This window comes from Dipodomys spectabilis, unplaced genomic scaffold (assembly GCF_019054845.1).
Source record: "Dipodomys spectabilis isolate Male_0828 unplaced genomic scaffold, ASM1905484v1 ptg000011l, whole genome shotgun sequence".
Taxonomy (NCBI): Eukaryota; Metazoa; Chordata; class Mammalia; order Rodentia; family Heteromyidae; genus Dipodomys; species Dipodomys spectabilis.
The window spans coordinates 43,749-59,636 of NW_024870688.1; the positions used below are offsets into that span (position 1 = coordinate 43,749).

Consider the following 15,888-nt stretch of genomic DNA (forward strand, 5'->3'; position numbering starts at 1 on the left):
GCTCACAAACTGAAAGCAAAACCCGATGGAGACTTTATTGAGAGTCCGGATCTCTCGTCTCCCCTGATGAACCACGCGTCCAAAAGGACCGGGTTCCAGATGGGCCACTTTTTCAGGCCCTCCGATGAGCCACTTTTTCAGGCTCCCAGAAGCCCCCAAGACGTCTCCTGGGGACCGCGGTCGGGAGTACGAGCTCGTCAGCTCCTCCACGGGTCCGCCTGATACAGACGAGAACGGCCGAACTCACCAGATTCGCAAGCGCACAGAAATTGGCCACACAAGACTTCAGACAACTTACAGACCGCACACAGACGACACACAGATGCTGGCCAGCTTACCTCCCGAAAATGGGTCGGTGGTCCCTGGGTGGGGGGTCTCTATCCCGGACGAGCCCCCACATGAAAGACCCCCGAAGACTTGGGGTGTCCTTCAATCAGAAGAGACCCTTCCCCAAGGAACAACGAGACCACTTGTGCGGATGCAATCAGCAAGAGGTTTATTCGGGCATGCCTCGGCTCCCAGGTGCACTTAACCACGAGATCCACAAGGTTCGAGTCAAGTGTCTGAGAACCGGTTACACGGGTACCCGGGGCGACAAAGTCTATCGGGAGACTTGCGCGCCGAGTGCTTGAAAGCACCCTCTTTTTATGGACAGCAGAAGCGAGGTTACAGAAGCGAGATGCGTGGTTACAGGGGGATGATTGGTTAATTTCAAATTACGCTCAGGGTGAGGATTGGTCAGGTTAAGCTAGCCAGATGGGGTAGGTGGGGTTGGGGGGAAAGCTGACGTGTCGGTACTTGCCCGGACAAGTCTGTGCGGGTCGTTATGCACCGAAACTGTTTGTTCCCTAATTTTGACAAGTGATTTATTACATCCTGCCCTACCCTGCCATTAGGGTTAAGTTTTACAGGAAGGGACAGGTGGGTCGGCTATTTTCTAGGAATGTCTGGCTTTAAGGCATGTACTAGGGTCAGGCTAGGGTCTGCAGGCGGTGACTCAGAGGCTCGAGGTTTCGTTTCCTGGTTAGCGGCCTGCACTTATCCTGCCCCACCACCCCCTTAGGTATGCAGGGTAAGGGGCAGCAACTTTCTTGGGGTACCTAGTGGGCAAGCACGGGCTGGGGTCTTTCAGTACTAGGGCTTCAACTCAGGACCTGGTAATGTCCCTTCAGTTTTTTGCTCAAGGCTGGGACTCTTCCACTTGAGCTACCTCACTGCTTCTGGCTTTTTAGTGTTAACTGGAAATAAGTCTGGGTAGTTGATGGAGAGGGTATGACTGTGATACATTGTATACATGTATGGGAACTTCACAACCTCCTTCTTGTACAACTAATACTTGCTAATAAAAAAGAAAGATAATTAGAGGTCTAATTCTTCAAGGTAAGTTTCTTGTAATTTCCCTTGTAATTTCTCTTGTAATTTCCCTTCTTCTGTCTTTCTCATTTTTTTCATGCTAGCATTGTGGTTTGAACAAAAGGCCTCAGTGCTGACCTTTAGCTCTTTTTCTTATGGCTAGTACTTCAGCCACAGCTCTAGTTCCAGCTTTTTGCTAGGAAATTAGAAGAAAGAAACTCTCTTGATATTTCTGCCTAGGTTGTCTCTGAACCTCAGTACTCAGAGCATAGCATCCTGAGTAGCTAGGATTACAGGTGAGAGCTACTCAGATCCTTGTTGTCTCCTAAATTATCCCATGTCCATTTCACAATGGTAGTCCATTTCCATGGCTCCCAGCCTTGCAGCAAGAGCTTAATTATAATCGAACACCAAGTCTTACCTCCACCACAGATGCTATTTTTTGTGTCATACTCTGACTATAGACACCCTTCCCCTGGCTGATGCATTGCAACATCCTAGATGGCTCTCATACTAGGCCACAAGGATAGGAAGCCAGGAAACACTAGCTTAGAAGCTGTTAAATCAGAGAAGCAAAAAGATATCATAGTGCATACTGCTGTGATCTTATTCTGACTTAAACAGCCTTGTCATCTATTACCAGGAGTAGCTTTGACATCACATTCTGAGTAGTGACTGGGTGTAAGCTGGTGTGTCTGAGCTGACTATGGTATTGGCCGGAGCCTGTGCAGACTGAAGAGACAAGCCAGTGCCAGCAGCACACACATTGGAATAACAAAGCAACCTATAGTTAGGCATTGCCACTCTTTGTTCTAGAGTAATGAATGAATGACTCTCTAATTTCTTGACAGGAAATTCCTGCAGACCCATATGCAGCTGCCTCATCAGAGCAAGTAAAGAGCCTGGTGCTACCTGGAGGGAACACTGTGAGAAGCTGCCAGAAAGCTTCTGTTTACTGGACTCATGGGGCTCCTCTGTCCTCTAGAATTAATGACAAATGAGGAGCAAACACCTCCCCCTCTAGGCAGACATACACAGGAAAAGCATTGCCACAGCACAACAGGGGACTCCCAAGACACACACTTGATCTGTGCTGTCAGAGCTGAGAGTTTTTAATGACACTTCATCCCACAGTGCTCCCTAAAACCCTCATCCCAACCCTGCTCCTTTCATGTCCCTGACAATGTTTATAGGCATTCCACATCCAGACTGAAGATGTTCCTTCATGTTTGGAGTAAGTCTGTCAGACTTTATATGGATCCACTGATCAGTCAGGACTCCCGATCCCTCCCATCCCCCTTTTGATACTGTGTGTCTCTTGACCTAGTCCTGTCTTCTCTTTTCAAGATACATTCAAGGCCGGGTGCAGGTGGCTCACACCTGTAATCCTAGCTACTTAGAAGTCTGAGATCTGAGGATCGTGGTTCAAAGCCAGCCTGGGCAGGAAAGTCCGTGAGACTCCTATCTCCAATAAACCACCAGAAAACCAGAAGTGGCTCTGTGGCTCAAGTCGCAGAGTGCTAGCCTCGAGCTGAAAAGCTCAGGGACATCACCCAAGCCAAGCCCAGAGATCAAGGCTTATAACTCAAAATAAATAAATAAATAAATAAAAGAAAGCAAAAACATACAACACTCAGAATGGCAAGCAGCTGAAAACAGGATGGAAAAAGCCAACATTATCTATGACAGTTTTCAGATTGTGCAGAGAAATGCCTGCATTGTTGGAGCCCAAGCCCATCTGATAGCTGAGTTCTAGCTGGCTGGCATGCCCATTGAATGATTTTAATAAATACAAGGGCCCCCTCCATGGAAACAAGGAAGCAGGTAAAGTTTAAAGTCCAGGTGTTGGACCCAGGATTAGGTCATGAAACAGTCTGTGATTTTGGTGGTTTCAGTCAAGGAACAAACAAGACGGGTTTTTTGAGAACAACCCCACTCCTTACTGTCATTTCCCGGCTAAAAATTCCTCAGGGGTGACGTACAGTGACCTTTAAGTGGGACAATCACAGGGCACCCTGTGTTAAATATTAATTTTGTGGTTTTTGCCTTTAAAAATGCCTGTAACCGCTGCTCAGGGCTCCTCCCTCCTCCCGAGGCAGAGAGCCCATTTGTGCAAACGTTCAATAAACTCCTCTTGCTCATTGCATCTACTGGCTTGGAGTCTGGGTTTCTGGGGCACCCTCCCGTTGATGAAAGCATCCTAGGTTATTGGGGTCTTTCACCCATGATGCCAGGTAATGGTATTCACAAGTTTTGTGATATTATTGGATGACACCAATAGGCTTCAAGTTGGGAACCTGAAAATTTTCTATTGATCTAGAAGGAGAAATATACCATGACAAGAAATGGGATTAACACAATGCCAGAAGCAAAAGGCCATCCAATCCAAGGAAGACAGAATAACTCTGTCTCTGAAAAGATGATTCTCTCACAAGGAATCCTGAGCTGAGTATGGTGGTCTATGTTTACAATCTCTGAATTTAGGAGGCTGAGTCAGAAGTTAGGTTGAGACTAGCCTAAGTTCCACACCAACAGAAGAACACAAAACAAAACCACATCTTCCAAAATAAAATAAGGACTGAAAATGTGGCTTAGTAAATAGAGTGCTGGCCGAGCACATGCATGAAGTCCTGGGTTTGGTTCTTCAGTACCACATAAAGAGGAAAGGCTGGAAGTGGTACTGAATCTTGAGTGGCAGAGTGCTAGTCTTGAGCAAAAGAAACTCAAAATGAATGGTGTTAGGAAAAATATAAAATTAATGAAATAATATCTCTCTCCCTCTCCTATATCCCTTCCTGCTTTCCTCCCTCCCTCCTTTTCTCAGTACTAGGGTTTATATGAAGGATTTCATGCTTAGGCAGGTGTTTAACTCTTAATCCACACCACGGCCTTTTTGTACTTTAGTTTTTAAGTTAGGGCATCCTGTTTTCTTCCCAACCCAGGACAAGCCTCCCATCTAGCTGAGATTATTGGAATCAGATCTCACTTTTAGCCTGGGTTGGTCTTGGATTGCAATCCTCTCAATCTATGCCTCCCAAGTAGATGGGACTACAGAAGTTATCTATCATGCTTAGCCTTAAAAATGATCACTTAGTGAACTCAGGCCAGTGGCTCCAGCCTGTAATCCTAGCCACTCAGGAAGCTGAGATCTAAGGATCGAGATTCAAAGCCAACCCATGCAGGAAAGTCCATGAGACTCTTATCTCCAACCAGAAACCACCAGAAAACTTAAGTGGTGCTGTGGCTCAAGTGGTAGAGTGCTAGCCTTTAGCTGAAGAGCTAAGGGACAGCAGCACCCAGGCCCAGAGTTCAAGTCCCAAGACAGACCAAAAAAAAAAAAAAGATCACTTAGGAAGGTAATAAACTCATGAACTCATGAATTCTCACATTTATTTAAATAGCGGGCTGCCAGTCATATTTTACAAAGCACTTATGGGGCCCATGAAGTCTTTTATTTTTAAATACAATAAAATAGTACTAGAGCAGTTGGGATTTTGTTCTGCCAGTAACACAACTGTAAGAGCCTCGGAGGGAGCAAGCAAGCCGGCTACAGGCCAGCGCCACCACCACTTCTTCTGAGCTGCAGTGAGAAGCAGCAAGCAGCCATGGCTGGGGCACAGGCTCCTCAGGCCAGACCCTGCAGGCAAGGCAGCCCCTCCAAATCCCTCAAGCTGCCGACCTCAGGCCTCAAAGGCTCCAGGGCTGAGCTTTCTGGGCTCATCCCTAGGCTGGAAGTGCAGTGTGAAACAGCAAAAGAGCCAGCGAGACTCCTCCAGTGTCAGGGCCACCAGGCAGGAGTGGAGCCAAATGGCCAAACTTGCAGCAGCGACTGCAGCAGTTGTTGCTGCCTCGTGCAGCGTGGGCCAGGGCTCCTGCAGCTGCTCAGGCACAGCCAGAGGCGGAGAAAAACTCCAGGACTGACACAGCCCCCTTCCACCCAATCTGCCTAAGATCTGGGAGCTGGAGCGGGAGCAGAAGGAGAGGGGTTCAGATGGGTGTTGGAGGCATAGACCTGCAAAACCCCATCTGAGCACCTGTGTGCCCTGAGGGTGCATGCAGGCATGCATTCCTTCCTTCCAATTTATTTATTTTTGTTGGTCATGGGGTTGGCTCTGGGCCTGGGCGCTGTCCCTCAGCTCTTCAGCTCAAGGCAAACACCCTACCACCTGAGCCACAGCACCACTTCCAATTCTTCTGAGGGAGGAAGGGACACCCCTTCCTCAATGCTGGGCAAAGGTTCTGCCCCGGTGCCAGACTCAGGTAAGGGTTTGCTCAAAGTGCCATTCGTGCTTCATCTACTTAGCCCCGTAGAACAATGCCTGGAGACCCCCCCCCCCATGTGTACTCACCTGTGCTTTACCTACTTTTACAACCTTGATTAGTGGAACTGCTCCACATTTGTTGACAAAGATTAGCTTTTCCTGCTTAAACTCTCATTGTGTGTGCTCCCATAAAACTGTTTAACTCTCTGCCCCTAACTGAAGATTTACTTCTCCTGCTTGTGTGCTGTATATAAGCATGTGATGTTTCAATAAATTTTGTCTATACCCATATGGTGTAGTCCCTTCTTGCCTATACCACACTTCGTGTTCCCAGATCCCACTGTGGAAACAGCAACAGATGGCGTTATGCCGGTCAATGCCTCTGACATCTCCCCCCTTTTTTTGTTTTTTAAGTACAACTGTAAGCAAGAGATCCCTTTGCAGCAGGGATTTGCAGAAACTATTTTGGAATGGAGACAGCAATATCCTGACAAGACATAATGCAATCAATCCTGTAGAAACACTATGGGTAAAACTGTGCCACCAGGTACGAGGGTCCAATTGGTTTAGCACAGATGCAATTCCCTCAGCCAGACCTTCATATCCCACCCCAGGGAGTTGTGACAAGAAAATCTCAATGACTTCCTGCTGTAACTAGTGTATGTCCCAAGTCAAATTTCCTTGCAAGACCGGCAGGTGGAAGTCCCTGACAAGTAATGTTAGAAGTGTTGAATCAAGTAGGAGTGATGCACAGTTTTGTTGAGCTCTAATCACACTTGAAGGTTAGCTGTTTCTGCAGATCAATTATCTGGTCTCCCATCCACTACACCATGTGTTGCAGGGTGTTCAGACGGGACTCAATGTCCTGTTTAATATTGTACTAATGAGTCCATAGTTGGTGACAGTCCAGCCACTTCTCTACAAAGTCCTTGGTTTGGCTGGAGGAATGCAGGGCCACTCCGGCAGTCACAGCAGTCATGGTGATAGGAATCATTTCAAGGATCACAGCTACATTCAGACCCAGGAATCTCCTAGTTCTCTTCAGCAGTTGCTGGAAGACTCCTGTCAACAAACCAACAGTGGGGCTCTCCTGCCAAGGTTGGGTGAGGTTAACAGGCACCCAGACCCCTAAGCGAGATCTTAATATCAGGAGAGACTTAGAAGGCATATTAAAAGAAATAGTATGATTTAAGCATGTAAAGAGTCCAGGCTGTGTGGGTTCTCATTGATTGACACTGTCCCTGTGGGCTAGTACATAGGAAAGTTTAACACAACCCTGTACAGTAGAAGAATGGTTCCTGTAAAATGTATAATTTGCCTCATGGGCCCTAGTAAAGTGACCAATCCAATTCTGAGTTGTATAAAATGGGGTGGCAAGTTTTTATAAATGCCACTGCTCAGGCCCCAAGTCTCCCTTGAAATGTATATGTGGCCTACGAGGCATAAGGCCTCCATCATGCCAGGTGAGCAAGCCAATGGATTCTACATGATTTATAACTCCATTGTATAGAAGTCACCGTCAGAAGAATTATTAGTATACCAATCACCAACATGCTTTTCAGAATAATTGGCAATGAAACATCCATGAGGACCTCAATTTATAAATGAGATGTTATCATTATGCTGTATAATCTTTCCTCTAGGGTTTTGACACTGAGACCACTGAATAGAAACATAAACCCAATTCAATAATTAATGCCCTGGCATACTAGGTGAGGTGGTCGCCCAGTCTTATTTGTATAAGAATGATCCTGACCAATAAAATTTAAGGAAATTGTGCTGAATAGCCCCATATGATTGTTGATCTTATCATCAGGCAAGATGTATGCCCATACCTGTCTTCTGGTTGGTAAGCAAGGTGATGTCCCTAAACACAGTGGTAAAGACTCAAATCCTAAAGAAATATTATAAGGTATTCCTTCCTCACCTGGATGAGTATGGTCTGCATGATCCAATGGTGGAGGAAAATATGTGCTGTCATTTGTATACGCCACAGGACCTTGGTCTAGCTAATCCACTAATTTTAACAATGGTAGGTGAGGGACATAGGACCAATATGCATGTTCACTATTCACTGCCAAAGTATTCGCAAGCAGTGCAATCATGGCCAAAACAGATATTCAGGTATTCTAGGGGTTTTTGTACTGACCAGGGTGGCTTCAGTCTTGTGTCAACACCTTATTCTGACCCCATGTTGGTGGGGTCAAGCTGGTTTTCTTATGATAAGGATGATGGCTTCCTCGGAACTTCAAGGTTAGGTCTGCAAAGCTGCGTACTAGATCTTCTTCCTCAGGGTTGTTTTGTCTTGTTTTTGCCTCTCTGGAGGTTGGATGAGTCAAAAAGGGACCCAGATGTTGCCAGTGGATCCATCTGGAATGATATAAACACTGTTTTCCCTTATGGGTCATTAGTCTTGGTCTTCATTGATTAAATTTTTTAAACCATATGGGAATAGATAGTGAGGTGGTGCTAGAGGGATAAAATGCTTTTCAGCTTTAGTGAAAGGATCACTTTGAGTGAAATTTTAAAAATTTAGAGTAAATAAGGTTAAGGCAAAAGTTTCCCTTGGTGATTCCCCTTTTTTGTTTTTTTAATAATTGAAGCTTAAATGTTTTATGGGTGTGTAAACAGTTGGCATTAGTCTACACAGGTTGATTAAAGAAGTTTTACCTAGGGACTAATTTTAGTAAACTCCCCTAATATTTTTCTGGTTGTACACTGGCTTTTATAATATGGTGTGGGGTAGTTTGTCAAGGTGACAACTTTTTACTAATTACATTTTATTCCAAACTAGAGTTTAGGCATAATTTTTTAACTTTTAATAACTGTATGGACCATTTTGGGGGGGCTATAGCAGCATAGCCTGTTTAGTACTTTGGTTTGTAAAAGATTTAAATAGTCTAGGATGTTTAATGGTAAGATCCAGAAGAAGTTCCGCTTGTAGGTGGTCAGTGGCAGTTTTGTAATTGACAAACAAGTTATAAAAGCAGAACTAACAGTTAGTAATTACAAATTGCATCAAGGCAAATAGGGTGGTTGAGTCCAAACAACTGCCTGTAGACATCCTGGTATCTAGGCTGGAGATGGGGGCATTGCACCCAGCTTCAAGGCCTGGAGGTGGGACAAGTCTTACCTTGAAATCCAAGGAAAACATTACCTCCCCAAATGGGGGAAAGCATTGTTTAGCTCCTCAAATAGCCTAGGTGGGATGGGCCATCCTTTGGAATACAGATGTTTAGTGTAGCTCCTGGTGCTTAACTCTCTACTTAAGCCCTTATCTTTGAAAATTTAACGTTTGGTCTAAATCTTGATACAAATGGTCGTTTTACTAATTATCAAACCACAATTTTGTTTTATTTTGGTGTTTGTACCAATGTTTCTCTGCTTACCTGGGACTTATTTGTCTCAGTTAAATTTGAATTTTCTCCTTCCTTGTTCTAACTAATACCCTATCTGTTTACTTTTGATCTGGTCCTAACAATTTCACATTTTATTCTTAAACAAATTTATTTGGTTAGTGTCAGCCCAGAATTTACTGCCAATTAGGGTTTTAAGCTAATACAGAGCAGTTTGGTTTTAAGCTATTCCCCACATTTCACAACCTCAGCCTTTTACAGCCAAGCATTACAAATGGTTGACAAGTTCTTGCCCAGTTATGCATGCTTATAAACTAGCTTGCCATGACCTCCAGCTCTGATCAATTTTAGAAGAGCCAAACATTATTGCCCAAGCCCCAGGAGTGCCTTTTTCTATGTTAGGGAAAATGTAACCTTGACATTTCCCTTGGTCACTAGACTTGAACTTAGTGCCTGAGTGCTGTTTTTCAGCTCTCCAGTGCAAGGATTGTACTTTTCCACTTCGGACTCCAAAGCAACTCTGCCCGCTTTTTTGGCACTCTGCTGGCTAGTTAGAGATGATAATCTTTCTCTGCCTGGACTGGCTTTGAACTGCAGTTTGTAGATTGCTCACCTTTGGTCCTCAGTTCCACCCACACTTGGGCCCCCTCCCATTTCTGGAGTTCCCTCCATACAACTGGCCTCTCCCTCTCTCCACCCAGACCCACCTGAACTCCCATCTACCTCACTTCCTTTTCTCTCAGATACTCCTGCTACCAGGATGGTGATGGAGGTCATGTGCTCCCTCTTGGGGGAAATATGGCTCCTCTAATAAACCTTGTAATAATCTTTCTTCTTTGCCTGCTTGCCTCTGCATGGTCCCATAGGATGGATGTGTCTGATCCTCTTTCACTGGTGGCTCCATACTGGGATAGGTTCCCCAGTGCATTTGCTCCCCCTGCACTTCAGAAGGGAGTTCAAACTGCTTCCCTGGGACCTATTCTGAGATCCTTCACTCCAGTCACCAGAGGACCATCAAGGTAACTTTCTCCTGACTGAGCGCTCTACCAGCCCATCCAGCCCCACTAATTAATTCCCACTGCAGGGTAAGTGACAAGTTTGTCCGAGGTCGGGGTTTCTGATTCCAATATCAGTGGTAAGGCCACCTGAGCCTTTCTGGGCTAACTGAGCCCCACCCTCACCATCTGACCAAAAACTTGGCCAAGTGCTGGAATTAGCCACTAGGGGCCTACCATGGCCCAAGGACCCACCTTGGACCAACATAAGGACAGTCTCCACTGGTGGGGCCACCACCTATTTAGGAGCCAACCCGCACTGTAGAGGACACTCTACTATAGGCACATGGCTTCAGGTCACTTACCATGGGAAGGACACTAAATTTCTTTACATTAAGGCCACCTGGCCTTGGAGGGCTGTTGAGTCCCCATCAGTCAAATTTGGCCCCACATTTAAAACTCCACTTCTGAGAGTGCTTGAGCAGGTAGCTCTCTCTCTCTCTCCCCCTCCCCTTAAACTCTGCCTCTTGCCAAAATTACCTGCTTGTAACCTCTTTCACAAGTATTTCATATGCTAAATGCTTTGATTAAGCCCTGGAAGAATGTAACCAGTAATTGCTTGTTTCTACTCATTAGATAGAAAATGGATGAATTTAAATCTAAACTCCCCGAAATAAAGGTCAACAAGTTTGGATATTACCAAAAGTGTATTAATCTTCTCTTTAGCATTGAGCAAGTGGTGGATGTGCCAAATTGGCATCTTGGTACTTCAGCTTGGTACTACTCCCTCCCCCTCCCCTGTCCTGTGGCGCCATTGTGCTAGGCCAAGTGTATGTTCCTATTGCCTCCTGTTCACTAGGTTTCTTGTTGGCAAAGTTTTGTATTTTAAACTGACCACATGGTTCCATCATAATTAGAAAAGTAGTTCCACTAAAATTTCAAAACTTTAAAACAGCCTATTTTAAAATCTAAGCACGCTCTATAATCTCTGCACAAACATGTCTGTCTGTGTCTTATTTGACTATATGTAAGTGGTTATGGTTTCAAGGTTACCAAGTACTCTGCCTACTAAAAATCTTTGTCAATGGAAGCTGTGAATTAATCTAAATTGCTTTAAAACTTTGTGAACTGACTAAGCCAAAGAAAAAACAGGCAGTTTTAAAAGGCCTTGGAAAAGGACTTAAAAAAGACAATGTCCTTTACACAGTAAATGAAATTGGTAACTAAGTTGGCTGTGACTTATGTCATTCCTATGTCCATCTATGCTCAGAGTTAAATATTGTACACTGACCATGGCTAGTAAACTAAGGCTAAGGGTTTCATTCTCTGTTTTCTCCCCTGTGTGCCGATCAACTTCAATTAAGATCAAGGGACCAGAGTCACTATGCCCAGGCACAGCTGCCTAAACCAGTGGCACCAGCCTGCAAAAGCCAGTGTAAACCAGGTCTCAAACCAGTATATGTAGAAATATTGCAGGTTACCAACAGCAGGTGCAAAAGTCCATACATGCTGGGAGATGCCACAGTCTCTCTCAGACTCTGGCCTTGCTTCATCTCACATGATCAAAAGCCTGTTAATTAAGGGTAAAACACAAGCCACATTAGATATTTGGTTCTGTAAATGTTAATTGCCAGGAATTCGACCATACGGGTGTATGAGCAAAGGATAGAAGTTGATTTCTATCAACACAGCACTTAAAAAATGGCAAAACCTCCCATGCTCCTGGATTGGAAAGATTAACATCGTGAAAATGGCAATACTGCCCAAGGCTATCTACAAATTCAACGCAATACCTATCAAAATTCCAACCTCATTCTTCAAGGAAATAGAAGAGGCAATCCAAAAATTCATATGGAACAATAAAAGACCCCGAATAGCAAAAACGCTCCTCAACGGAAAGAACACTGCTGGAGGAATATCAATACCAAATTTCAAACTCTACTATAAAGCCATAGTAATCAAAACAGCTTGGTATTGGCATAAGAACAGACCTCAGGACCAATGGAATAGAATTGAAAACCCAGAAATGAACCTACAGACCTATAGCCATCTAATCTTCGATAAGGGAGCTAAAACAATAGAATGGAACAAAGACAGCCTCTTCAGTAAATGGTGCTGGCAAAATTGGTTAACTACATGTAGAAAACTAAAGCTAGATCCTTATATATCACCCTGCACCAGAATCAACTCCAAATGGATCAAAGACCTCGAAGTCAAAGCAGACACTCTGAAAACATTACAGGATGGAATAGGAGAAACCCTAGGTCTCCTTGCCTCAGGCCGAAATTTTCTGAATAGAGACCCGGAAACACAACAAATCAAAGAAAGGTTGGACAAATGGGATTGCATAAAGTTGCAGAGCTTCTGCATGGCAAAGGACATAGCTAGCAAGATCAATAGAAAGCCCACGGATTGGGAGAAGATCTTTACTAGCCATACAATGGACAAGGGTCTCATATCTAAAATATACTTGGAACTCAAAAAATTAAATCCCCCAACAACAAATCCTCAAAGAAATAACTGCCCAATAAACAAGTGGGTGAAAGACTTAAAGAGAAACTTCTCTGAAGAAGAAAGAAGGATGGCCAATAGACACAGGAAGAAATGTTCAACATCCCTAGCCATAAAAGAAATGCAAATCAAAACAACATTGAGATACCACCTCACTCCAGTTAGAACGGCAAAAATCAAGAACTCTAACAACAACATGCTGGAGGGGATGTGGACAGAAGGGATCCTTACTTCATTGTTGGTGGGAATGTAAACTTGTTCAACCACTTTGGAAAGCAGTATGGAGGTTCCTCAAAAGACTCCACATAGAACTCCCCTATGACCCAGCAATCCCACTTTTGGGCATTTACCCAAATGTTTACAAACAAGACCACACTAAAGCTACCAGCACAACTATGTTTATTGCAGCATTATTTACCATAGCTAAGATATGGAACCAACCCAGATGCCCCTCAGTAGATGAATGGATCAAGAAAATGTAGTATATATACACAATGGAATTCTATGCCTCCAACAGAAAGAATGACATTGCCCCATTTGTTAGGAAATGGAAAGACTTGGAAAAAATTATATTAAGCGAAGAAAGCCAGGCCCAAAGAAACATAGGCCCCATGGTTTCCCTTATTTGCAATATCTAGTATATGTATGAGTCAAGCGGAAAAGGTCAGATAATGTGATGTTAGGAAAATGAACCCTTAGATATGTATTTTAATGTTTTTTTTCTTTCATGCATGTGTTTCTAACGCATTTATAAGATTATTTCTTTGTTGCTTTGTATGTCCCTCCCCCACGGTATAACCCCTGCTTTCACTATATTTGATGTCAGTATAACTTGTGGAGGAGATGGGGAAAAACAAGTCGTTTAAGGATACAGGTGGACCTGTTGCAAAAATGAGAAGTACAAGTTGTCATGTCAAAAATGAGCTTTACAATGTTGGTGTGGGGGGGGAAGGATTGGGACTGGGGGGAAGGGGGGAGGCTGAGAAGGGATGTGAAGGATAAACAAAGGAGGAGGCTGCAATGCTTGGTAAGAAATGTACGCATTATCCTTCCCATGTAATTGTAACCCCTCTGTACAGTATGTTCACAAATGAAATAAAATAAATTAAAAAAAAAAGAAGTTGATTTCTATACTATTTTACAATTGGAGGTAAATTCCTACAGGTAACTCAGACGGCAGAAAAAAATGACCACTCTTTCTATTCACTGCCCACAGGACAGCCTACAGGCAAAGAATATACAGCCTAGTGTTTCAATGATGCATTTAAATGCAAATTAAAATAACTTTACAAAAAAGGATTAAAATGACATCCCCCTTGTAAAAATTTGAGAAGTTGTGGGGAGTGGCTGGCCTCCCAGACAAAAGTTTAAAAGATAAAATTTTCCTAAAGGTTTATTTCAAAGTAAAAAAAAAAAAATAGGATTATTCCAGTTTGCCCCTAAAGTTTTTTGTTCCAGTTTGCCCCTAAAGTTTTTTGTAACAGTTGCCAGAAGGCCCACAGTAAAAGATAGGACAAGTTTGTCAAGTGTAATTTAATAAGTTAAACCATGCTTATAAAACTACTTCCAATGACCATCTTTGTTGCTTTTAATTGGAGTAAAAGTGACTGTTTGTAAAAAAAAAAAAAAAAACTCATTGATCTGCAGTTCGAAGCTAGTCCAGGAACAGGCAGACTAAAGTCCTTGTGAGATTGTCATCTCTAATCTGCCAACAGAGTGCTCAAAGCTGAGTTGTTTTGGAGTTTAAAGTGGCCAAGTGCTAGCGCTGAGCTGGAGAGCTGAGGGACAGCACTCAAACCCTGAGTTCAAGTCCAGCGACTGACCAAGGAAAGTGCCAAAGATGTATTTATCCCAACATAAGAAAGGCACTCCAGGGACCCTGACAATGTTAAAACATTCAGAGGCAATTACAAACAAATGTTTGGATGACAAAAGTGGTATTAGGTCCTGAGTTACTTGAGCTTGGTCTTCCAAAAAATTGATCAAGCCAGAAGGTCGTGGAAAGATAAGTTTGTAAACATTCCTATCACCCATGTTGGTGTAACTGGGCAAAACTTTCCAGTCATCTGTGATAGTGGGTAGTAAATCTAAGATTGTAGAATGGAAATCCCAAACCCCCTGTATCTGCTCAAAGTCCTAATTGGCAGTAACTTTTGAGCTGGTTAAATTCATCTGTTGAAAAGCTTGTAGAGCTGAGATTATGTTCCTATTGAGATCTGTCTAAAGGCCTACATAAGTAGGCATTCCTCTGCCAGACAGAAAATGCTTTTATAAACCAGGGTGTTAAACAGGCTATGCTGCTGTAGCCCAAGAAAAGGCCTGTACATTTGTTAAAGGTTAAATGTTGTCTATAAGCCACTTTAAACAGGCTACCCAGAGGCAGTAGGCCGTACTCAGAGTACCAATCAGTCTCAGGTTAAAAGCATCTATTGGGCTTTCTTTTAAAAAACTCTGACAAGTAATTGTTAGTCAATTGTTAACAAGTTATAGGTAACCTCCATCTCATTGATCTCCTTGTTGCTTTAACTGGAAATAAAAAGGGCTTTTGTAAGAAAGTTCAAAGCCATCCTGGGCACAAAAAAAAAAATCCTTCTAAAACTCCATCTCCCTACTAATCAGCACAGACCCAGGAGTATCCAGCCAAAGGCTGAAAGTGGCATTGTGACTCTAAGTGGTAGAGCATTAGCCTGGAGCAGAAGGGCTCAGGGACAGTGCCCAGGCCTTGAGTCCAAACCGTAAATGCCAACCGGGACAAGCTATCCCAGCAATGGATGTTGAGACAATGGCCAGGACAAAGTCAGTCCTGACTATGGAAAACCATGGAAAAGAGTAAGAGATGATACCCTAAATGGAGTCACTTTATGCTTTATGCATTGTTTCTGGCAAAACTGGAGCTTCAGCTTCCACCCCCATTACAAAGGCAGAGGAGGGGTCCCGCAGAGGAATGGGGATCTCACAGAGGAAGTCCTTCGGGGAGGGGGCCTCACAGCAGAGGCTGCAAAAAGGGGTGTACCTCACTGGGAGGCCGCAGAAGTGAGGGTGCCTTGTGAGGGAGGCTGCAAAAGAGGGGAGGGCCTCACAGGGGAGACTGCAGAGGAGGGGAAACTGCAAAGGAGGTACACAGAGGAGGAGTTTAAACTTAAACTCATCCATACTTTACCTTCAGTTGCAAGGGAGAGGGAAAGGAGAGGGAGAGGGAGAGAGGAAGAGAGGTAGAGAGGGAGATAGAGAGCCAGAGCTATCTGCCCAAGCACTCACAGAAGTGGAGTTTTAAATTTGGGGCCAAATTTGACTGAATGGGCTCAGCAGCCCTCCAAGGCCCAGGTGGCCTTAATGTAAAGAAATTTAGTGTCCTTCCCATGGTAAGGGACCTGATGCCATGGACCTATAGTAGAGTGTTCTCCACAGTAC

At 43.9% G+C, this 15,888-nt stretch overlaps 1 long non-coding RNA gene across 1 annotated transcript; it reads right to left on the reverse strand.

Moving 5' to 3' along the window:
• Positions 1-31: 31 nt before the first annotated feature.
• Positions 32-13,680, reverse strand: LOC122128301. Its single transcript, XR_006151407.1, has 3 exons — positions 13,669-13,680; positions 1,116-1,118; positions 32-416 (listed from the first exon to the last, which is right to left on the reverse strand). It is a non-coding gene; the product is annotated as an uncharacterized LOC122128301 (long non-coding RNA).
• Between the last annotated feature and the right edge of the window lie 2,208 nt (positions 13,681-15,888).